This window comes from Oryctolagus cuniculus, chromosome 16, assembly GCF_051225735.1.
Source record: "Oryctolagus cuniculus isolate XC-2025 breed Fujian yellow rabbit chromosome 16, ASM5122573v1, whole genome shotgun sequence".
NCBI lineage: Eukaryota > Metazoa > Chordata > Mammalia > Lagomorpha > Leporidae > Oryctolagus > Oryctolagus cuniculus.
Window position 1 is genome coordinate 83,146,713 of NC_142882.1, and position 24,553 is coordinate 83,171,265.

At 40.7% G+C, this 24,553-nt stretch overlaps 2 protein-coding genes across 11 annotated transcripts in view; both read right to left on the reverse strand.

Moving 5' to 3' along the window:
- The window catches only part of ZNF804B (zinc finger protein 804B), a 530,395-nt gene that overhangs the window by 450,788 nt on the left and 55,054 nt on the right, over nucleotides 1–24,553 (reverse strand). The window lies entirely within an intron of this gene.
- LOC149121849 (uncharacterized) overlaps nucleotides 1–24,553 on the reverse strand; it is a 282,117-nt gene that overhangs the window by 242,867 nt on the left and 14,697 nt on the right. The window lies entirely within an intron of this gene.

Genomic DNA, 24,553 nt, shown 5'->3' on the forward strand with positions numbered 1-24,553 from the left:
TCCTCAAACTACAAATACATCTACTTATGATTCAGCTATCCCACTCCTGGGTGTGCTGGGTGTGTGTGTGTGTGTGTGTGTGTGTGTGTATATATATATATATATAGCAAATCCAATTAGACTCTCAAAGGCATATCTGTTCTCCTGTGTCCCTGGCAGCACTGTTCACAATAGTGAAGATATGAAATTAACCTGGGTGTCTATTAATGAACAAATATAAAAAAATGTGCTATACATAACAGTGGAATATTTAGCTATCAAAATGAATGAAATCCTGACACGTGCAGCAAAATGGATAGAACTGGAGATCCTCACATTACTGACATAAGACAAACACTTTACAATCTCTCTTCTATGTGGAAGTTCAAAAAAACTCAGTGCAAACTTAAAATAGCGATTGCTAGATCCTGGGAAGGGTAAGGAGAGGGTGGTTAAAGGAAGGCTGGGTAACAGGCACCAAAACCCAGTTCAGAACAAGTAATAGATTCTAATGTTGCACAGTCCAGTGTGATGATTATGTTCACAGTAATATTCTATATAATGTAAAAGAACTTGAAGACAGATAAAGACAAAAAACTACAAATGCTGTTTAATTTGATTAATGCTGCAAACACATGTTCAAATATGATATACCATAAAATGTACAAGTATTACATATTATTTTAAATAAATTTTAACTTGGTTTGTGAATCTCTTTATAGCACCAAAATCCATTGAGATTCCAAAATTATTTTGTCAGTTTTATCAGTATTTCTCATAAAAGAAAATACTTAAAATATTTATTATTTTAAAGTAACAATGACAATTATACTGTGTTATAATAAGTAACATTTTAGTAGGAAATGAATATATTTTATCCCCCAAATTAGTAAGAATAGTGGCACTATTATGTTTTTGCACATTGCCTTAAGATCTAGCTCTAAAGAATCTCATTTACCTCTTAATACAATATATTCCAATATATTCTTTTAACTGATGTATGTGAAGGCAATTCAAACTCAAACAGATGGAAATGAGAGAGAGACTTTGAGAGTTTCCAGATAATGTAGAAATTCTTCCTTGATATTATACCAAAACTTACCTAGTTGTAGTTTATCGAAACTAGATTCCACTGTGTAATCTGAAGCCAAATCAATGGATACTGCTATTTTCTTACATTTTATTATTCTATCACTTGGTATACTCTGCCCTGTGAATACTCTTATATTTGCATGATTATCTAACTTTGATCATTGAAAAAATATGCGTTCATCAAGTTGTGTAACTCTTCAAATATTAACACATTTCACTAAATGATGTAATATTTATTAAAATCATCACATTCTTATCAGAAAAACTAGTAAGAATTAGGAAACTATTAACTTATGGTAAGTGTCACATTTTTCAAAATTCCAATATTCATTTGAAAGTCTCATCACTGGCAACAAATATTGCCAATTATATTTTCTTGAAGTAGAATGATCATGCCTGCCTTTCATTTTAAAAGGCAAAAGATTTGTAAGATCTGAAGAAAAACCAGAGCATACCCTTTTCATTTTAAAGGAAATGTATGCGAAATACCCCTGGAGATCATTTAGCTCTTGAACAAATGGCAAAGTACTTTTTCTTGGGTTAACTGTCAAATGTCAACATGCAGAATAAAAGTTCTATGTGTGTTTCCTAGTTTGTCATACTTCATATTAAACATATTAAGTAGTCAAGAAGGACTAACAGGAACTACATTTATCTACCCACATGAAACAATCCAAAAATAGTCAAAATCTATTAGTACAGTTCATCAAAACCCTGGAAGCACCAACAAACAGCAGAGGTCCTCACCAAGAAACAAATGAAGCCATCCTCACAGCTTCCCCAGGTCACTCCTTTGAGAACACTGCCAGATAGTGACACTACATACCTTAGCTTGGTGGGCACGCCCAGGTGAGGCTACTGAGACAGATGGCCAGTGTTCACAGGATTGAGTACTAGGAAAGCATGGGGGGGGGGGGGAGAGAGAAAACCAGAGAGAGACACAGCAAGCACCCACTCTGGAGATCTGCAGAGCGCTCCTCGATAGTTGGCAAGGTTTGATTAATTTATTTATGCACGCACTTTTTGTTATTCCAAGTCTCATACTCTCTGGAGGGTACTGTAAGCAGATACTTATTTTAGCCACTTTCTGGAAGAGTTACATTTTTGCCAGATTCAGAAATAAAGAGACCTCTCACAGCAGTGACACTGATGGTTGTTCCCTGATGACCAAGTGACTTTGCAGGGTCCAGGGTGGCTTCGTCGGTTGTGCCACAGGACTTTTAAGATCAGTCTTCTCACGTCACTTCAGAAAAAGTTCTGTTTTTAAAATGATCAATATGAACCTTGCATAGTTATTTAGTATTTTACTACAATTGAAAATTTCTGTTGGATGTATCTACAACTTTACATCATTTGAACATTCATCCAGCTGTTTTATCTATTAGAAAATGAAGATTCAAGTATGTCCTGGTAATTCTTCACTTTGGTATATGTGGCTGGACTATCACCCCAAAACATGAGTTACCTGGCTAACATAACATGTGTGACCACCGGAAGTGATCACTGGATGTGCTGTCTTCCTTCCTGGTTGTCCTGTGCTGAGACTGTTTGGTCAGCAGGCATCTGCTACAAATCTCCTGCATTCACAGACCATGTTTAGCTCATTCAAAATTAATGCTCTTCACTTTTTCCTAAAATCAATGCTTATACATAGCCACGTGCACAAATGTGAAATGTGCATTTGCAAGAAAAAGTAGGCTCAAAATAAAGTTTTTTGGCATATATTTTCATCTTGCTTATCAGTAATAAACAATATCCACACACAGAAAATATACATAACATTCTTAAACACAAAGCTGTACATATACACATATGTAGCGCACGTATACACACACACTCTACCCTACCGAACAAACATTTTAAAAAATGCACCTACTATAAACTTTTTTGGCATCAAAAGTACCATACTGCACATTTTAACTGTCAGTTTCATTTTGAACTCATTCTTTTTGCAATTATAAGTTATACCAATAATTTACTATTTCAACTTACATTTTCATCTGTTGGCTAGCGAAACCTTCCTCCAGTCGGGCTGTCAGTTAAAAGATTTCTTAATAATCTCCGCCCAAAGAATAGAATCAGATCTTCCTTTTAATGACTAGAATTAAATCTCAATACAACAGGGCCCATGGGAGTGCTGGAGAAGTGAAGATGGAACCCATTCTGTTGCCGTCTTTGGAAGCTGTCAGTGACTGAGCAAGAGTTTCACAAGTTCTCGTCATGGTCACCAGCATACGCTAATTTATCAAAATGAAATCAGTTTTATCTTGCTTTCCTTGTAAATTATTTTCACTAAAACATTAACGTTCCAAATTTACAAACTACAATTTTAACTTTTAAAATGAAAACAGAATAAAAACCAGTTACAACAATAAAAATAAAGTCCTGGCCGACGCCGTGGCTCACTTGGCTAATCCTCTGCCTGTGGCACCGGCACCCCGGGTTCTAGTCCCGGTCTGGGCACCAGATTCTGTCCCGGTTGCTCCTCTTCCAGTCCAGCTCTCTGCTGTGGCCTGGGAAGGCAGTGGAGGATGGCCCAAGTGCTTGGGCCCTGCACCTGCATGGGAGACCAGGAGGAAGCACCTGGCTCCTGCCTTCAGATCGGCACAGCGCGCCAGCCGTGGTGGTCACTTGGGGGTGAACCAACAGAAGGAAGACCTTTCTCTCTTTCTCTCTCACTGTCTCACTGTATAACTCTGCCTGTCCAAAAAAAAAAAAAAAAAAAAAAAAAGTCCTATCATTTGTGACAACATGCATGATGCTGGAGGACATTTTGTTAAGCAAAATTAGGCACAGAAACACAAATACCAAATGATGTTACTCTTACATGAGATCTAAGAAGCATTTCGTCAAGCAGAGTAGAATGCGGTTACCACAGGCTTGAGGAGAAAGTTGGCAAAGTGGGATTGGAAGGTGTCTGTCAAATAATATGAAGTTACAGTTTGACAGGAGGATTACATTCAAGAAGTACCACTAACTCTCAGGCTACCTTTAATTTCTAGAACTCCAAGTCCTTCTGATTATAACCTCCCATGTGAACCTACAGTTCAAATACCAGCGGGCTAGAGTTCATTATTGCATATTTAAAAACTAAAAAAAAAAGCTGCAAACTCACTCCATTCTGGAGAAGCACTCTTTCTCTATAATTTTCTTTTCATTCTTTACTTGAAAGGTATTTGAGCTCATTTTTCTTAGTAATATTCTAGATTAAAACAAAGTGATTTTGGCAGCATGGAAATGCAGTATGAAACATGGTACATAAATCAATTACTAAGTTCAATCTAAGCCTTATTTTGTCACTAAAACCTTGAGGATGTCATCTCAAGTCTCTGGACTTCAGTTTCCTTACTATCAATTTATGGTAAATGTCACACATTTTTAAAAATTCCAATATTTATTTAAAAGTCTCATGTTATCATTGGCAACAAATATTACCAATTTTATTTCCTTGATGTGGAATGATCATGCCTTTCATTTTAAATAAACTTAAAACACATAATCAGCCCACCCAGGGACGCCAAAAAACAAAAAAAAAACACATAATCAATGATTAACTTTTTCTTTATGGTGATTGTTTCACAAATAACACAGGACTATGAGAACCATGGATTTCATGTATTATGACAGCAGAATTCAGGCTCTCCACTAATTAACAAACAAACATCCAAATATACTAACAACATTTTTGTCCACTATTGTGCAGGGTCTTCAAAAACTCCATGGAAAAGACATACTACTGAAAAACTACACATGAGGTTTTTTTCTTAACAATGAACTTGTACTAAACTTGCTATAACTTGTCTCAACAAGATTTATTTGAGGCACCAAGAAGACATGAGTTTGTAGATTCCCTTATCAGAACATGAACTCTGATAAAATTGAAAGAATAGATATGGATTTATTTTAAGCACTGAGTGAAAGGATGGTGCAATCATTAATGCTTTATGAAAAGTTTGTGGGAACAATGCTCCAAAGAAATCAGCTGTTTATTAGACAACTGGTTTAAAATGGGACAAGACGATGTTGAAGCTGAAGTCTGATGTAGCAAACCATCCTTATCGATTTGTGAGAAAAAAGTTGTTCATGCCCTACTTGAAGAGGTGGCAGAAACAATGGCCAACACCAGAAACATCTCAGTTGGATCACTCACAATTCTGGCTGAAAAATTAAAGTTGAGCACATTTTTCTACTCAATGAGCGCCAAGACTGTTGTGCCCAGCTCAGCTACAAACAGAAGTAGAGCTTCCAGTAGAAATTTTAAACAAGTGGGATGCAGATCCTTCAGCATCTTAGACAGTTCCAACAGGAGATGAAACATGGCTTTCCTAGTACAATACTGAAGACAAAGCACAACCAGAGCCATGGCTACCAAGAGGTGGATCTGGTCCAGTCCAATCCCAGGTGGCCAGGTCAAGGGCAGAGGTTATGGCAGCAGTTTTTTGGGGGAAATGGTAAAGACATTTTGCTCCTAAACTTTCCAGAGCACAAAGAATAACACCTGTATAATAGGAGAGTATACTGAGAAAGCTGATCCAAGCTTTAACAGGAAAATTCCTGGAACACTTCACCATAATCCTCCACCAAGACAAGGTCCCTGTCCATTCATTCCATTAAACAAGGGAAATCTGGGAGAGTCTTCGTGGGCAATCATCAAGCACCCACCATACCAAAGACCAGAATGATGGCCGATATTTATGTCTTACTGAAGAGTCTTGAACTTGATGGAGCTTATATAACTTATGTTATAGTTTTTTAATATATTAATTCTATTTGCAACAAACCTTTTGAAGTTACTGTGTATTACCAGAATCAATGACATTTAAATAATACAATGAATAAATACAAATTTCAGATTCTAAATTCCCATAACCCTTATGGATCCCAGAATTCTTGACAACTGATTTTTTTTAAGTTTCTACCATCAGCATCTTAATATTGCAATGCCTTAGAAACTTGAGAGGTATGCATAATCAATTGATTTTATTTAAATGAATTATCTGAATCCTCTTTACTGCTTTAAAGAACTAGTAGTTTCTAATCCCATTTTCCCAATCCACTAAAGGAATTAACAAGTTGAAGTGACTTCCTCAAAGTCCCACAGATAGTAAACTTAGAGCTAATGCTGCCTTCTCCAGTATTCTAAAATTAGCAAGATAGACAATCCCAGTTAAAAATAAGGCAAATCTCTTTCCTCCATGATCCTTAGCATCACCAATAAAGATTTGCTTTTAAAAAAGAAAATCAGGATGGGGCCAGCACCGTGGTGTAGCAGGTTATGCTGCCACCTCTGATGCCAGCCCCAGTCTGTGTCCCAGCCGCTTTACTTCTGATCCAGCTCCCTGCAAATGGCCTGGGAAAAGCATCGGAAGATGGCTCAAGACCATGTGGAAGACCAGAATGAAGCTCCTGGCTCCAGGCTTCCACTTAGCCCAGTGCTGCTTCTGCAGTCATGTCTGGAATGAACCAGCAGATAGAACATGTCTTTCCGTTCTGTTTTTAACTGATTTTCAAAATAAATCTTTTTTTTAAAAACACACATTTTTTCAATATACAAACAACACATACATTTTTAAACACTGAAGCACAAAATAAATATGTTTAGAGATCTACCTTTAAATCCACAGAACATAAAGAACAAAAACAAAATTAAAAGACAATAAAAGAAAAATTTGGTAATGTATATATGGCAGAGAATTTGTTAAAATATTCACATATAAACAGCTCAAGAATAAGAAACAGTCATTTGAATTACAAACAGGCAAAAGAGCATTTCACAAGAAAAACACAAGTATTCAGTAAGTTTGAGGAATTTTAGAATCCCTGTTTCTTCAAGAATTCCAGGCAAGATGTTTACAAATCTGCATCACAGTTTCTGGTAGAAGTTCTATTACTATCCGCTCCCCCCCACCCCCCCGCTACCAAAAGGAGTTAATCAAATTGGAAACATTTTTCAAATTTTTATGATGAAATGTGCAAAAAAATATTACTTTTACATAAAGTCTGAAATTATTTAAAAATAAAACTAAGGGCTGATGTTGTAGCATAGCAGGAAAAGCCACCGCCTGCAATGCCAGCATCCTATATGGGCGCCGGTTCAAGTCCTGGCTGCTCCTCTTCCAATCCAGCTCTCTGCTATGGCCTGGGAAAGCAGTAGAAGATGGCCCAAGTCCTTGGGCCCCTGCACCCGCGTGGAGACCAGGAATAAGCTCCTGGCTCCTGGCTTCAGATCAGCAAAGCTCTGCCACTGCGGCCATCTGGGGAGTGAACCAGCAGATGGAACACCTCTCTCCCTCTCTCTGTCTCTCTGCTTCTCCTTCTCTTTCTGTTTAACTCTGACTTTCACATAAATAAACAAATCTTTAAAAACAATTTTTAAAGATGTAAGCATGTGCAGACATAATTATGAGTTTGAAAGTCATAAAAAGGTATGTATATAGGATTCCAATATCCTGAATATGTTGCATAGCATCGGCTTCAAATGAAATGAATGAACAAAGCTATTATCTTTATATAATAGTTTTCAAATTATCTATATTTTATGTATATGTTATAAGTATTTCTATATTTTTCCAAAATTCCTATCTTTCCCATATCCATTTTTAAATTTGGAAGGCAGAACCAGAGAGGAAGACAGAGAAATCTCTCATCTGTTGGTTCCATTCTCAAAAGCCCTCAATTATCAGAGCAGGGCTAAGCTGAAGCAAGAAGCTGGAAATTCAAACCGGGTCTCCCACATGAGTGAAAGAGACCCAATCACTTGACACATCACCTGTCTTCCAGTATGTGCAACAATTTCGAATCAGAGTTGGGACTTGAATCCAAACACTCCAATATGGATGTTGACATCTTCAGCAGCAGCTTAATGCTACACCAAATTCCCACCCCCCAACTTCCTACCTTGAAAACATGAGTAAGTCTGGAATGAACTTGATAGCTACTGTTCCCTCTTATGGATCACTTTGTGCTCTGGTTTACTGGTTCAGCATAATCACCTTAATTACATTATTCGAGTTCCCTAATGCCTTTTGGCAACACAAGCTTCAGTCTGATTTGTTTTAGTAACAATGTAGAGTTCAGTTTGTAAGAAATGCTCCCGAAGTATCTGCGATAGCTTTCCTTTCCCTCAGACTCATTTGAGTACAGTCACTGAACAAATCCTGGCAGGAAACCCCTGGGGCAAAAATGTCAGTGGAAACATACGAGATTATCAAATCACCACCAGATGATCAAACAGCAGCTTCACCTCCGAGCAACTGTCAAACGGTTGAGAAATACACTTAACATGTGAAAAGTTAAAGATGCAAGTCAATAAGATGATGATAATCCACCACATAATTGATGACACTGTTACAATCGTTGGTCCAAGAACAGAGTAAAATGTTGTCTCACAACTTGTAATTAAATTACCTTTTTTATTTTCAATTCAAGGAAGGTTTTATGTGAAATAAATTTGTTAAACTGTTAAAAGAATTAAGAAACAAGTGACTATTTCCAAATCACTGTTACCCCAAGTTTTTGGGTGCACATAATAGAAATCATCTAAGTCATTTTTCTTTATTTTCTCAAGTTAGAATGAATTGTGAGATAATATCCAGCTTACTAGAAACTTCCTTAAGTTATCGATTTGTGAAATTTAATCTCACAGTATGAACAAAAAGCTTTTCTTACTTTCCCTTGGGTGAGATAGTTCTGGTTTACTAGTTAATTGTTTCACTGTCTTTCTGAGCTTTATGATTCGTGACAGCCAGAAGGAATGTCTCCCCAGGGAAGCATTCCTAAAATAATGACTCATATTTAATTGGCAGAATACATCCAGTTCTACAGTGGGTCAACACGGCCTGAACAGTGACCTCAAAAATCATCCAAATCAAGCATCAACAATACAGAAGTGACAATAGACAGAGGATAATGGATAAATTCCAATAAGACAACTACCATCTTTTTCTCTTTATCCACATAACAGTTCACTAGCTGGGTAAATAGAAAATCTTATTTAGTAGAGAAATTATAGGAACACAGTGTTATAGCACCCAAAAGCTACAGAGTATTTTATCTATAAAATGATCTAATTGGTGTTCCTCAATCCTGTCAATGACATCTGAGAAAATTCATTAACTACAGAAAATTAAAACACTTTTTTTGGTTTCATGAAAATGTTAAAAATCAACATCTTCTTCCAAACTGTTTCACTTGTAATGCATGTGATTATGTTGATAGATGCAGAAAATGTATTTTTCAACTGGCCAGATCTGTTACCCATTCTGCTATAGTTTTATTTCAGAAAATTTCTATTTTCTATTTTTATTATTAAGGCTGACCATTTTTAACTTGTTGATATAATAGCTAATAGAGTCATGTTCCATCTCTTAAAGCTGTTTCATTCAACACAGATCTCATAGTCAAAGGTAGTCCCTTAAGTCTGTACCACCTACGACACTGCAGCAGTCTTAACTTATGCATGTATACTCTATGGTATTTGCACTATGACAGAATCAGGTAAAAATCCATTTCTCAGAACACTCCTGTCATTAGTGACTTGACTGTTGATACCCAGGGTTGTCTTCTTGGGCTGGTGTTCAGACTAAACGTGAATGATGAGTAACAGTAACTGGGCAAATGGGTCTGTGCTTGGAGTTAGATGGACCAAAGAGTGTCCCAAGCAGAGGAAGCAACACTGGGGAAGACCACACATCCACATATGAATAGACCAGGAAATCTTCTATTTGAACTCAAGACAGTGACTAGTGGAACCCAGGAAGCCTGGAGTGGGGTTTCAGACTGACTAGGACAGGGACAGTGAGTGGCACTGTGATGTACCTGTCAGTGACCTCAGAAATCGCAAAGTCATTAACCGTTTCCTCTCCCCAGTGATTCTTGCCACATAGTCACCAAGTCTCATTGATTTTATTTCCTAATCATCTCCTGAATTTATTACCTGGGTGCTGGAAAAACCTCAAACACAAGTGCAACAGAGGGACCCAAGAAGTCTATGTTGTGCTAGACTCCAAAATCATCCATTCTTTCTAACTCTGTTGCAAGTTTGGGTTAAGTTACCTATCACTTTCCCTTGCACTATTGGAGTAGCTTAATTATCTCTCAGGTGCACTTCTCCACGGCCGTCTTCGCATTGTGACACTGTGACATCCGTGAACATTTAAGACACAAATTCACAAAGCCCCTTCACTAACCATCTCATCGCTTATTCTTTTGAGGAAAATACCAAAACCCTTAACATGGCTCATAAGACCTTAGTGATGGTTAGCACTTGAGCCCTTTCTGGTGGCACACTCCTTTAATTTTTTTCAACTTTGAGTTATAATTACCTCACAATAAAATGCAAGCATTTTAAATGTGACTTACTGAGACACAGCACTCTAAACAACAGGCAGTCTTATTCTCAGAGGATTTCAGAGCTGAGGGGAAGGAAAGTCTGGCAGCAGATGAAGGGTTTGGATGGGGTCACATTCTGTTTAGACAGAGAATAAAGACAGTAAAATCCAGCGACAGAGTAAGCCACTGAAAAGTGGACCTAGAGCTAAAATGAGAGGCAAAAACTGAAGCCACAAACCTCGAGGCCAGCCCCCAACACCATTAAGCCAAGAAGCATTATCACAGAAGAGCTGTATATCTGGCCAAATGATGGTAGTGAAACATATGAGCTGTTCAGTAACATAAACACATATTTTAAATTGAATGTTTTCTAAGACAGTGTAGACCAGAATTTAAATTTTTATTTCTTCCTTATTATAAAATTATTCTTTAATCTTCAAATTCTTAAAATTTTCCTAGTTGATTAGTTCATTTTCACATAAAAAAAAAACAAACGTTGCATCCCTCTCTTGAAGACTGGTGGTAAATATATTACAAACTAGAGCATCAGGCTCCTAAAAATTCTACAAGTAAAGAATGATTCAATGTTATTTAAAACAGCATCTCCCAAATTTATTTGATTTCAATGTCCATTTTTGAGTAATGAGCTTTTAAAGTCCCAATATTCACAGAAATATAATCAGAAAATTATTCATCTACCCAATTTTCAAAGTTGTTTTCCATTTTGCTGCTTATTTTATCACATAACACATCTGGCTGGAATAATGAACACAACTGATGTGTCCGTGAAACAAATTCATCTTTATTTTTAATCTCAAACTATTTCTTCCTGCTAGAAAAACTCCACAAAAATAATGTTCAATGAATGAATCAAGTCTATATATTATGTTTTTAACACTGTTCCTGTACTCGTAAACCAGCATAAATTTTCTAGTATCCTGTCTGGTTCCAAAAGTATATAACCTTATACAAAATATATTTATCATTTTACCCTTTTAAAAAAGTCCCCACTGCCCAAGTATTTCCATGCTCTGAACTTCTAAGTATGGCACTACTGGAAAGCAAAAATATTAGAGCTGTGAAATAAAGATGATTTAGAATTCACTCCAGCCTAATAATGTTCCTTAAGCCTTACCCTCCACCCAAGGCCCATGAGAAAGACCTTACCATAAATTGAATTTATATCCAAAAGCTCTAATTAGACCCCCGTTAAAGCCATCATCATTAGGCTTGCTATTGTATCCAGCCGCTAAAATAGCTGTTCTCACTGTGTGCCATAAATGAAAAGCAACACAGGATCGTAATATTTTTGAATTGGAAGGCACCAGAGATCAGCTGCTCCAACCTCTTCAGTTTATAGATGAGGGAAAGGAGGTTCTGTGAGGTTAAAGGACTTGTTTAAAAGTAGTTTTCAAAATTCCTGTTATCATTGCTTAAAGTGCATTTTAGGAACTGAAAATTTTTGAAATATGGCATAATATTTCTCTAATGAAATGTATAAAATGAGTTAAGAATGAAAAAAATGGAAGTAGTGAATTCATTGCAGTTAGACATGATGGCTGAGAGGACAACGCTTTTCTGACACTGCTTCCTCATTCATTCCCAAGGATTTTCCTGTTCTACCTAGATTTCATGACTTCAAATGCCTAGGTTATCAAAACCTGCAGGTATCTCAAATCAGCCAGGTTATGAGAAATCTTCCTATTTTACTGATAAACTAAGTTTCCTCCACCAAATACAAACAAGTTTTGCAAGTCAAAACTGATTTCTTAGGATGGAAATACACAGATAAAATTAGAGCTTTTCACAGTATATGTCCCTGACACACACGAGGCAGGAAATCACAGAGTTGACTCAGAGAGGAAACTGAGCCAAGGAGAACCTGGTGGATAGTGGAGGAAAGACACGAGATTGGTCTCAGTGAAAGGCATCATCGTGCAGAGACATCAAGGAATTCAGCAAGATTTCCTTCCTCAAGAGACATAAACTCAAAGATTCACCAGCTTGGAAGAAATGTGAGAGCTCAGAGACCCAACCGCTTCTGAGTAAGAGGAAAGGTGACTTGTTTTCTCCACCACCCACTACCGACCGGGCGTTCAGCAGAGACTTGGCTGGACCTCCCCACACTATAGAGACCAGAGGGCAGAAGGATTTTCAGGTTTTTGTGTGTGTGGTAAAGTCAGGGCTGGAGCAGCCACCAGGAAGACCTGGTCTGCAATGGGAGGACCCTGGGGGTCCCAGAGCATCCATCTGTTAATTCCAGCTCTGTATCCACCAGAGCACCAGAGGTGTGCTCACAGGGCTCCGGAAATTCCCATCACTCCTTTCTCTTGCATGGTTACCTCCTGTTACAGGATCCCACTAGCTCTTCCCATGCTCCCCAATCCAACTTTCTTGCACCTTTGTTAATGGCACCTCTTTAAGCATAGGACTAGATGAAGAGAATGAAGGTATCAGAAGCGGTCATCTGTCATTGTGTGTTAGCATATGAATGTCTTCATCAAAGCTAGGACCATTTGGACCTTCCCTCGGGGATATCTTGCCCAAGAGCTTATATAAACTATTACCATCTCTGAAGACGACCATGATCTTCTAGGCATTTGTCCTGTACTTCTTTCTCAGACCTACGTGACCATTATTGTTGACTATGTGAATCTCTGGCCCATTTTACTCTCTGCTCAATCCACTCTCCTAAAGGCTGACACAAACTCAACTGAAATCATTGGGTGGGGTTCCAGGCTCAGGATGCCTTAGATGGAATCCAAAAACCAAGAACAGAACCAGCAAGTCAAGGATGTGACACAATGAGTTGTGTTACATACCCAGTTGATGGAACACTGCAAAGAGAAAGGCAAAAATAAATCAAGGGGCAGGAACTATCCAAGTGACTTTTAAATCTGAACATGCTAGATAAGGCTAAATCACTAAACCAGCTACTTCTGTAGCCTTCAAATACCAGACATTCAGCGTTTTCACTTCCTTTGTCTTTGCAAATGGGAATTTTAAAGCTGGTCAAACCAAACCACTGTCAGCCCAGTGGTTTCTGCTATAGCAGCCCCACCTACACCTTGTCCTCTCTGGCACTGTTGATATGGCTGATTCTTTGTGGTGGCTGCCAGGGGAACTTCTGGCTTCTGTCATCTATCCCTAAGGTTCTTAACTTCTATCAGTGGTTTTATTGTTAACAGATCCTTCTCTTTTCACCTTTCTCTCAAGTCTGTGTGCAAACACCTTCTTGTAGCTCCCAACTATCAGCAAGTGTATGACTAGGTCCCAATAGCTGACGCCATCCCCGTCTGGCTAGTTGCCACATGCCTATGGTGCCTAGGGACTGAGAAGATTGGTGGCCAAGTGTATACAGCTCACTTCATTGGCAATCACTTCTGTTTCTCACCAGAATCCATTCACCATTCACTTTCTGTCTTCCCTGTGTGTCCTGATCCTGAGACTGGGACTTAACGACATTCTCCTGGAAACTTCTTTATCCCATCTTGATTCACGGCATCAGTCAAGATAACTTTCAATTCATATCCATATGCATCTTTATCCAGCAAGCAGAGGGATCTTATTCTTTCATTCCTGGGAAGGAATGATACCCAGGGAGACTACAACTGTCAATAGTTGCCACAGAGAAAGCTTTCAAGTATTTTGTGTTTTGACTGTTTCATACTCTGAAGCCACCTCTATTGTATGGTTTAGTATCGTTTAGTATTTCTTAGTAAATAAACTCACCTAGATAATACTTACGTACCTCAGTCATCTCCTGAACAATTTATTCTATGAAGTAAAGACTTGATTAGATAGCTCTGATTAAACAAGTTAACGAACAAGTGTCATGACTAAATAAAAATGAAAATTTTATTTTATTATCTTCTGTGTATTTACAAGTAGCCATGAACAGAGCTATTCCAGGAATCTACGTCACTTTAAAATTTTGGTACTACTGTCAAGCTCCACTGAACTGTATCATTTTTCATCCCACTTCTGCATGAGACTACCTTTTTCCTCTCTACAGTATTGATTATGTAAGTCAATTTTACAACTAAAGAAAATCATAAGGCAAAATAGAACTTGGTTCAAATGCTTTTATGCTAAAGATTTTGCCATAATGAAGTAATTAAACATTTTTAGGATAAAAGGGCTTCTTTTTAGCACCAGCTGGCCTGGGGGATATAGTCACTGATAACCATAAACAGGGTTGGAAACAATCTTAATGGACTTTAAGGAGAGAAAATTTACTAAGCGAAAAAAATCAGGATTAGTTGCAGATGAACTACCATGAGGTTAATCAAGGTTTAATATTCTTTATTTCAGTTCTCATAAAGTTTGCTTTTGTTCTTGTACTTAAAGCCTTCATAAAGTGGAGGCTGTTTCAGGTCATTTAGAGGTTGGCATTGACCCAGTGGGTAAGATGCCAATTAAGAAGGTTGTGTTCCATAGTGGAAGCCTGGCTTCAATACCAGGTCCAGCTCTTGATTCCCACCTTTCGCTGATGTGAACTATGGGAGGCAGTAGTGATGGCTCAAGAACTGCCTTCTTGTCCCAAAGGGGAAGACCAGATTGAGTTCCAAAGTCCCATATATGGCCATGGCCATGGCCTAGCCCTGGTTGTCACAGATAGTTGGGAAGTGAACAAGTGAATGGGAGCTCTGTTAGTGTCTATATCTCAAATAAATTAAAAATTATATACCTCAGCTATCAGAATATTACTATGGCAAAAAAATGGTTAAAGACAATACCATTAGTTGGACATATACACCCATAATCTTTCCACTAGCATTGCAGCTTGGCTTGGATCTGAATCTATGATAACATTTTCTATTTCCAACTTAAATTATTGCATTACAATAGCAAAAAGTAATAAAAAAGTTTACATGTTTCCAAAAGCGAAAGCTGCTTCAGCATACCTTCTTTTTTTTTTTTATTTTTTTTTTATTTTTTGACAGGCAGAGTGGACAGTGAGAGAGAGAGACAGAGAGAAAGGTCTTCCTTTGCCGTTGGTTCACCCTCCAATGGCCGCCGCGGCCGACGCGCTGTGGCCAGCGCACCGCGCTGATCCAGTGGCAGGAGCCAGGAGCCAGGTGCTTTTCCTGGTCTCCCATGGGGTGCGGGCCCAAGCACCTGGGCCATCCTCCACTGCACTCCCTGGCCACAGCAGAGACTGCTGGCCTGGAAGAGGGGCAACCGGAACAGAATCCGGCGCCCCGACCGGGACTAGAACCCGGTGTGCCGGCGCCGCTAGGCGGAGGATTAGCCTAGTGAGCCGCGGCGCCGGCTCAGCATACCTTCTTGAAACAGAACTTCAAATCACAAGTATTATCACCTGCAGACTAAAATAAATAGAATTGAAATATGCTACATATAGAATGCTACATATAGAATGCAGTGGGTATTATATGAACAAAGTCGTAACTCATTTTCCCCAGATGGCCCAAATATTGGACCAATAACTACCTTCAGAACTTTGTTTTCATTGTTATTTAAATAAAAATAGTACCATATATAAATAAAATTCTGTGAGAAATAGAACTCTGAGAAATAAAAAGCAACATTTCTTCAAACAATGCTTGACTTTGGTATTATCTTTCAGAAGTACCTCTGAATCAGTTATGAGACTAATTTTATAATACCTCCAAGTTCTCCATAATCCTGCATGTGGTCAAAGGATATGTGTGGAGATGTTACAGTCAATATTATCCTCTCATTTCCACAGTTCTGCATTTATGAGAGACATATTTTGAAATTTAAAGTAAATTTGTTTTTAAAATGTTATGAATTTAGAAATACCATTTTTGGCTATTAGAAACACAGAGAAACAACTGAAAATATTAGGTAGAGTCATAGGCAGATTCTTTATATCTGGTCATTTAAGTACTTACTTTATTTCAAATAAGATTTCAGCAAATATAAATTACATTTTTGGAATTACTATGAACACTTGGCAATACCCATTATGTGACCTGTCCAGAGAATTACAATTTACTACAGTTTCTTTACAAATTCACATTACAAAGGTGATTCTTGACACTTAAGCAGTACACAATTCTGTGTTTTACAAATCACCTTTTACAGGCTGAACTCAAATTTTCATTCCAGAATTGACCGAGTGATTCAGAGATACCCACCGAGGTTTGGGCAAGGCAGAGAAGTCAATCTTCATGATGTGCCTGTGACATTTTGGACCATTCTCTGTAGCAGCACCATCCAAGACAAGAAACTAACTGCTCCCTGCCTCTTCTCACCACAGCACGTTCAAAGTCTCATTCCTGTCTTCCAAGTTGAGCTGCACTAGGAGGATTTCAAGGACTATAGAAATCATCCGTTCGTGCACCAGCACCACTCCTTATGCAACTCAGCCTCTTCTTTCTCTGCAAGCCCTCCCTCCATCCTCAGTCCTCATGCAGCTCCAGGCTACAAGAACTGAAGCAGGAAGAGGCAATTTGCAGGCTGCTTTGGAAGGCACTGGAGAGTGTCCTCAGGCACAGGACTGCCTACACAAGCAGGGGGTGCCTACCCCACTCTGCTTTTCCCTTGGCCATGTCCGGAGACTATAGGCATCTACTCTAGGTGTTCAAAGACTGCAAGCCATCAACATGCAGACCAAGGCCCTGTGGCCAAGACCAGACAGAAGCAGCACGCCTATACGGGAGGAGAACCAGCCTGACTTCTCTGGTTTTCAAGATAAGACTGGCAGGATGCCGGCTGCAGCTGCCTCTACTGATGCCAGGAGAGGTCTGTATCCATCCCCTGAACACCTGTACCACAGAGGGCAGAGGTAGTGACAGTGGGGGTGCTATTTAATAATCCAGTTCTAACTGACAGCTTTCCACACCTGGGATGCCACACTCACTGTTCAAAAAATCCAGTTCTACAGGGGCAGGCATTATGTACAGCAGGTAAAGCTGCCGGCTGTAACCTTCATGAGCTGGATGCTCCTCTTCTGACCAAGCCCCCTACTCATACTCCTGGGAGGCAGTGGAATGCAGCCCAAGTACTTGGGTCTTTGGACCCATTTGGGAGACCTGGAGGAAGCTCCTGGCTTCAGCTATTGAGGCCATTTGGGGAGTGATTCATGGATGGACTCTCTCCCTCTCTGTGTAAACTATGCCTTTCAAATGAATAAAACAAATCTTAAAATTCAATTGTTTCAGACATTCGATGTTTCAACATTTTACAGAAATATATTCAACAACAAAGTGTGGGTGGCCACTACCATGCAAATGACATCACTACTTGTAAATCTGTACGACCCTAAAATGTTTTTGAATTTTAAACAACTCTGATCTGTTTCAGCATGCTGGTCTTACTCTAATACAAGTGGGCAGCAAATGTCCCTTAGGAACCTTGCACGTCCAGGGAGCACTGTTTAGCCATAGCTTTCATTACAACTTAAATGACACCAAGTTCAGCAAATCAATGTAAAATATTTAAAGTGTGTTCAAAATTTACCTTTAAAAAGCTATACAGGACAAATTACACTTTCTGAACAAAACTTGGATCCATTTCCTCACCTTGCCAACACATGTCAGCCAATATTTTTTATTATTATTATTATTATTTGACAGGAAGAGTTAGACAGTCAAAGAGACAGAGACAGAGAGAAAGGTCTTCCTTCCATTGGTTCACTCCCCAGATGGCCACTACAGCCACTGCGCTGTGCCAATCTGAAGCCAGGAGCCAGGTACTTATCCTGGTCTCCAAAATGCAGGTGCAGGGCCCAAGCACTCTGGCCATCCTCCACCACACTCCCGGGCCACAGCAGAGAGCTGGACTGGAAGAGGAGCTACCGGCACAGAACCCAGTGCCCCAACCATGACTAGAACCCAGGGTACAGGCGCTGCAGGCGGAAGACTAGCCTAGTGAGCCATGGTGCTGGCCCAGCCAATCATTTTAAAGAATCTTCTATAAATGCCAGGCTGCCAACTAAGCAGTGCAATCACAATTTCTTCTGGTCTTCAGAACTATGAGAAAAGAACTGCACTTTTTATTTATAGATTTTTAGAAGACATTCTACCTACAAAGTCCTATAATTACTGAGGCACAAATTTTAACAGATCTTTCCCTTCTTTTTATAAAGTTATCAGAGAAGGATACAACCCAAGGACACAGGCAAATTAGTATGGAGGAAGCACTCAAGATGACTGTGTATCTCCTAACAGATCAGGCAGAAGTTGGCAGGACTGATCTGAAGGGTCTGTCCCCAAGCCCTCTCAGAGATCATATGCTAGCTTGCAGTCAAGAATAAACCAAGGAGACACAGGACAAAGCAAAACACCTTCACAGCTATCTCAAGGAGCAGTGGAGAGACTATCAGGCACTCTCATACCTCCTGATGTTATCTCCTTACATAAAGTTTATTTTGTAAACAACTGTCATTAAAAACCATGTGAAGGACATATCGTGGTCTTATAATGTCAACATCATTGACTCTGACTTGTACATCAATTAGACATAGTGGTACTACAAGAATCATGATCAGCAGTTTATCTAACATTTTGATACTTGATACATGACTTCACAGAACCACTTAAATGTAGATGTTCAAGTAAGCGAGTGTGCCCATTTCACGTAAGATCGAAGCTTAGAGACACCTCACAGTCTTCTAATGCTAAGAAGTGTCGCTCCCCGTCTTCATGGAGGAACGACACAGGACCCTGCACTGTTCTTTTGTCTGCTCGGCCCTCCCCGGGTTTGCTGCTGGTTCTTCCCGGGTTGGCTACTGTCCCTTCAACGGAGGTTCCCCCTGGCCACTTTCCCCACTTCCGCAGGGGAGCGGCACACCGCCGGCCGGCTCTCTCGGGGGCTGCACAGGTGTTATTCAGATAGATGTTCCCCTTAGATGTTCCTGGTGCATGTTGTCTCTCTCCTCCTTTATAGTCCTCTTCCACCAATCCCAACTCTGCTACCCACACACCGAGTACGCTGCTCTCCTCCAATCAGGAGCAGGTCCTACAGTTTATTGGTTGAACTGGAGGCAGCTGTGTAGAGGCTGTTTCTCCCTTCTCAGCGCCATATTGTGGGAGAGCAGATGCATAGAATAAGTCTTAATTCCAGTAACTTAGTCTAGTCCAAGTTGCTCCCCACAGATCCCCCTTTCTTTTTATTTTTGGCGTTGATATGTGCCTGTCTTCGGTGCCCCGCGGCACACACTCTGCTCTGCTTGCTAGAGTTGCCCACAGGTGCTTACAAGTCCTATCAATCAGGCAAACCGAATCCGGGTCCTCTCTTCGCCATGTTGTGAGGTGGTTTTTAGGCGCTGATGCGTGCCTGTGTTCGGTGCCCTGCAGCGCATGCTCTGCTCTGCTAGAACTGCCTGCAGGTGCTTACAAGCCCTATCAGGCAAACCAAATCCAAGCCTTCTCATTGCTGTATTGTGGGGAGACTTATTAGTGTTGGTTCGTGCCTATCTTCGGTGACCTGCAGCTCTTACTCTGGTCGAGCTGCCTGCTGGTGCTTATCGCCTAATCAGGCAGACCGAATCCAAGCCTTCTCATTGCGGTATTGTGGGGAGACTTATTGATGTTAATTCGTGCCTGTCTTCAGTGACCTGCGGCGCGTAAGCTGCTAGCCGCCCACAGGTGCTCACCACCTCCCTAATCAGGCAGACCGAATCCAAGCTCTCTCATTGCCATGTTGAGGGGAGGCCTTATTTTTCTCTATTTCTCTATCTCCGGGCATTCCTATCTCTCCCATTTTACTTCTATCTGCCAGCATTTCTATTTCTCTCATTTTACTTCTAAATTTCTGTTTCTCTTATCCCTGCGGCTTCCCGGCGCCCGCCCCGAGGCTGCTTCTTGGCACCTCGCCGCCCCGCGGCGGCTTTCCGGCTTTGCGCTGCTTCAGCCCGCGCTTCTCTCATCTGCACGGCTTCCCGGCGCCCGCCCTGCGGCGGGTTCCCGGCTCTGCGCGGCTCGGCTTCGCACGCACACTCCGCTGTCTCCACGCCCTTCGCGTCCGCACCACGGCCTCACGCCAGCCCCGCGTTCCCTATCTATTCACGCCCCCTGCTCTCTCTGCACGCGGCGGCTTCCGCGAGTCACACAGCATAGCTTACGTTTCCGCCACCACCGGTATTTAGTCCAAGTTCCCCGGACTAACCTGGCGAATTCCAACCTGGCGGCCCACGTCTCTGCCTCTGGTTCCAGATTTTCGCCTTTTGCTCCCCGGGCTGACTTGAAGAATTCCAAGCTGGCTTACGTCTCCGCCTCGGCCTGCACTCGCGGCTTCATCCTCCCTAACATTTTTCTCTACCCGGTATGTTTCCCTAAGTTTTCTTCCAACAATATTCCTCCCTCATTTCTCCTGGCCTCTCCCCACAGTCCGTATCCAAGTCTAAGTTTCTTATAGGTTTCACTTTCACTTTCAACCTGCAGTCCATATCTGAGTCTAAGTTTCTTCTTGCTTTCACTTTAAATCCTAACTTCTTTCCCACAGTCCGTATCCGAATCTATGCCTAGGCTTTCGATAGCTTCTTCCGGCACCTTTTCTGTCCGGCTTTTCCCTAGGCTCTTTGCTAGTCTCTCTCTCCGGTATTTTCCCACTTCTTGCCGTTTCTTCCCTCCTAGGTTTCTTATCCGAGTCACGGCACCATTATGTCGCTCCCCGTCTTCATGGAGGAACGACACAGGACCCTGCGCTGTTCTTTTGTCTGCTCGGCCCTCCCCGGGTTTGCTGCTGGTTCTTCCCGGGTTGGCTACTGTCCCTTCCACCTCCGTGGAAGGGCAGTTCCCCCTGGCCACTTTCCCACTTCCGCAGGGGAGCGGCACACCGCCGGCCGGCTCTCTCGGGGGCTGCACAGGTGTTATTCAGATAGATGTTCCCCTTAGATGTTCCTGGTGCATGGTCTCTCCTCCTTTATAGTCCTCTTCCACCAATCCCAACTCTGCTACCCACACACCGAGTACGCTGCTCTCCTCCAATCAGGAGCAGGTCCTACAGTTTATTGGTTGAACTGGAGGCAGCTGTGTAGAGGCTGTTTCTCCCTTCTCAGCGCCATATTGTGGGAGAGCAGATGCATAGAATAAGTCTTAATTCCAGTAACTTAGTCTAGTCCGAGTTGCTCCCCACAAGAAGCACTAAGTGGCAGAGCAGAAAACCACCCAAGACTTCTACTACAAGTCTGGGTTAGGCAGCCGCTTGGGGTGCCTGTACTCCCTGACTCTGGCTACCTTTCTTCTGGTCCAATTTCCTGCTAACGTATCTTGGGAAGCAGCAGATGATGACGACCCAAATGTTGGGCCCCTGCCACCTACATGGGAGACCTGAATGGAGTTCTGGGGTCCTGGCTCAGCCACAGTTGTGACCATTTGTGCAATAAGCCAGTACATGGAAAATACCGCTCTCCAACTCCTTTTCCTCCCTCTCTACCTCTCCCCACCCATGCCTCCTTTGGTCACTCTTTCAAATAAACAAATTTTAAAAATTCACTCCCTTCATACATCAAAATGGTTTTCTGTAATAAACAGATCCAATTATTCTTACTCCTTTGCTTTTGAAATCATTAGTCATAAGCTATCAACTTAACTAGTAAAAGCTTTGATTTCTCAGCATCATTTTGTGACAATTTGAGTTTTTTGTGAAGCCAAACTACCCTACACATTGTTTTCAAACATGACATTTTTGAATATTCAATGTTATGAAAACTCGTGACATTGACATGATATTTCATAAATATTTAATAAAATACTTATTAATCCAGATTTTCTCTCTGTTTTCATAGATTCCAGGAAATCATATTTCTTCCTGGTCCCAAACTGTCTCTTTGGGAAAAACCTTTAGCCCTCAACACCATGTTCTCATGCTATATAATAAAGTGTCCTGGACACAGTGCCAGGCACTGCATAGATCTTACCTCTTAAGATCATCTATCCAGGTTTTTCTAAAAGGCACCCCGGGCACAGGTGATAGGTTGCCACAGAAAAATCTATAAAAATAAAGGGGACAATCTCCCAGGGAATCCCTAACACTCCAGCAATTTTAGTGTTCCTCTATGTGAATAGCAAGTGAGCCCAGAGAATGTGGTAAAGATATCACCCGAAAAAAGCACATGGATACAATTCCTGTTCTCCATAACAATGTTACCAGAATTCCTAATCAAGTATGGATTTCATTAAAAAGTACCAGTGTTGATTCATTCATTTTAACAAATATATCATGGTATTATAAGATCTCAGCAACAGTTAAAGTGGGTATGGAGTACAATTCTCTACAACCTTTGTAACTTTTCTGTAAACATAAACCTTTCCAAAATAAGAAATTTTCAGATGTAATTATTGTAAGTCTTCAAGGCAGAAAATAGGTCACTAATATTTGTCCCTGTGCCCCTTCTCCACTTTTCATGGTTTCCAATATGAACAGAGTAACAGCATACACGAGTGTGTGTGTGAATTGCACACTGCAAGGAACCTGGAAGGAGTTGCATCCTAGTAGCTATCAGCACACTCAGTGCCCAGATATTAGTTTCCAATTATCACTCCAACTGAAAGATAAGGGAGCTGTTTGAGAAATAGCTGACTAATGGGGTTAGGTCAGTATGAGATTAAACTGAGTATAAAGAGAATTATGTGGAGATGTAAAAGGATGAAGTTTACAGCTTCAAGCGACTCCTCTGGCCAAATGTAGAGTATTTTAATGATAGTTATGAATTAACATCCAAGTAATAATGAAATAAAAAGGAATATACTAACCCATACTCACACAGGTGAACAGACGAACAGTGATCTTTTAGGAAGAACAGGACAGGTACCTTATTTCCCAACAACCTCCTGTGCTAGGCAGGGTGTGCCCTCCTACCTCACTTCTGCCAGATGCCATACCTTCATGCCTGTGCCATGTTTGCATCAATATGCTATGTCATATGACAAGGGGATGCTTAAGATGCAATTAAGCTTATTAAGCAGTTGATCCTTAAAACTGGAAGATTCTCCTGAATTTCCTGGGTGTCAAAGTTAGAGATTCCCAGCAAGAAAACAATCTCACTTTTGTTGGCTCTGAGAAGTAGGGGCCCTGCCCTGTGAGCTTACGGGTTGGTCAGTGATCTCTATGAGCTTTTGTCTAAGTTTTCTGTAATTCTCTTTCTCTCTCACACACACACATACACACCTCAAAAAGTTCATGGAAAATGTGCATTATCTGTTTTTCTATGAACTCACTGAAACATAGCAAGAAAATATATTTTAAGCACATACATTTCTGGGCCCTGGATGTATTGGTTGCTACTGGGATCAAACTGGCTCCACTTAGATACATTGTCCTGGGTAATATATAGTCTAGTAGTAACAGCATATCCTGACAACATTTCTAACTTACAGTCTAAACAGAAACGAATATGACTTGAAAGCTACACTTGGTTTCTGGTATTTAACAAGTAACCTATTTTGTGTGCCTACTTATTGTCCAACTAATATTTGCACGCTGATTTTTCACAGAAAACAGCATGAAGGATTACAGTAAGTTAATAAAATATACATTTATAGGCCGGCGCCGCGGCTCACTAGGTTCTAGTCCCGGTCGGGGCGCCGGATTCTGTCCCGGTTGCCCCTCTTCCAGGCCAGCTCTCTGCTGTGGCCCGGGAGTACAGTGGAGGATGGCCCAGGTGCTTGGGCCCTGCACCCCATGGGAGACCAGGAAAAGCACCTGGCTCCTGGCTCCTGCCATCGGATCAGCGCGGTGCGCTGGCCACAGCGCGCCGGCCGCGGCAGCCATTGGGGGGTGAACCAACAGCAAAGGAAGACCTTTCTCTCTGTCTCTCTCTCTCACTGTCCACTCTGCCTGTAAAAAAAAAATAAATATATATATATATACATTTATAATGAAATTTGAGGACAAGTTTAATTCTCAATTGGATATCCAGAAACTATTCCAATAAAAGCTCACAGTGAAAACAGGTTGGTGCTCAGACCTTTCGTCATCTTTCTTCATTTAAGAACCTGACAGCCTTTTTAGAAACATGAAAAGGGAAAGGAAGTAGCAGCAAAAGGAGAAGGAATTAACCATTGCTGGATGCCCTAAATTATACCAGGCACATAATATTCCTCATCATGTGTTCTTCTAGACAGCAATTACAGGTATGCATCAGTACTACTCCCATTTTAAAATTTAGAAAATTGGCTTAGATTTTACTTAGAATTTAAGGATTCAATTGTATTATGTT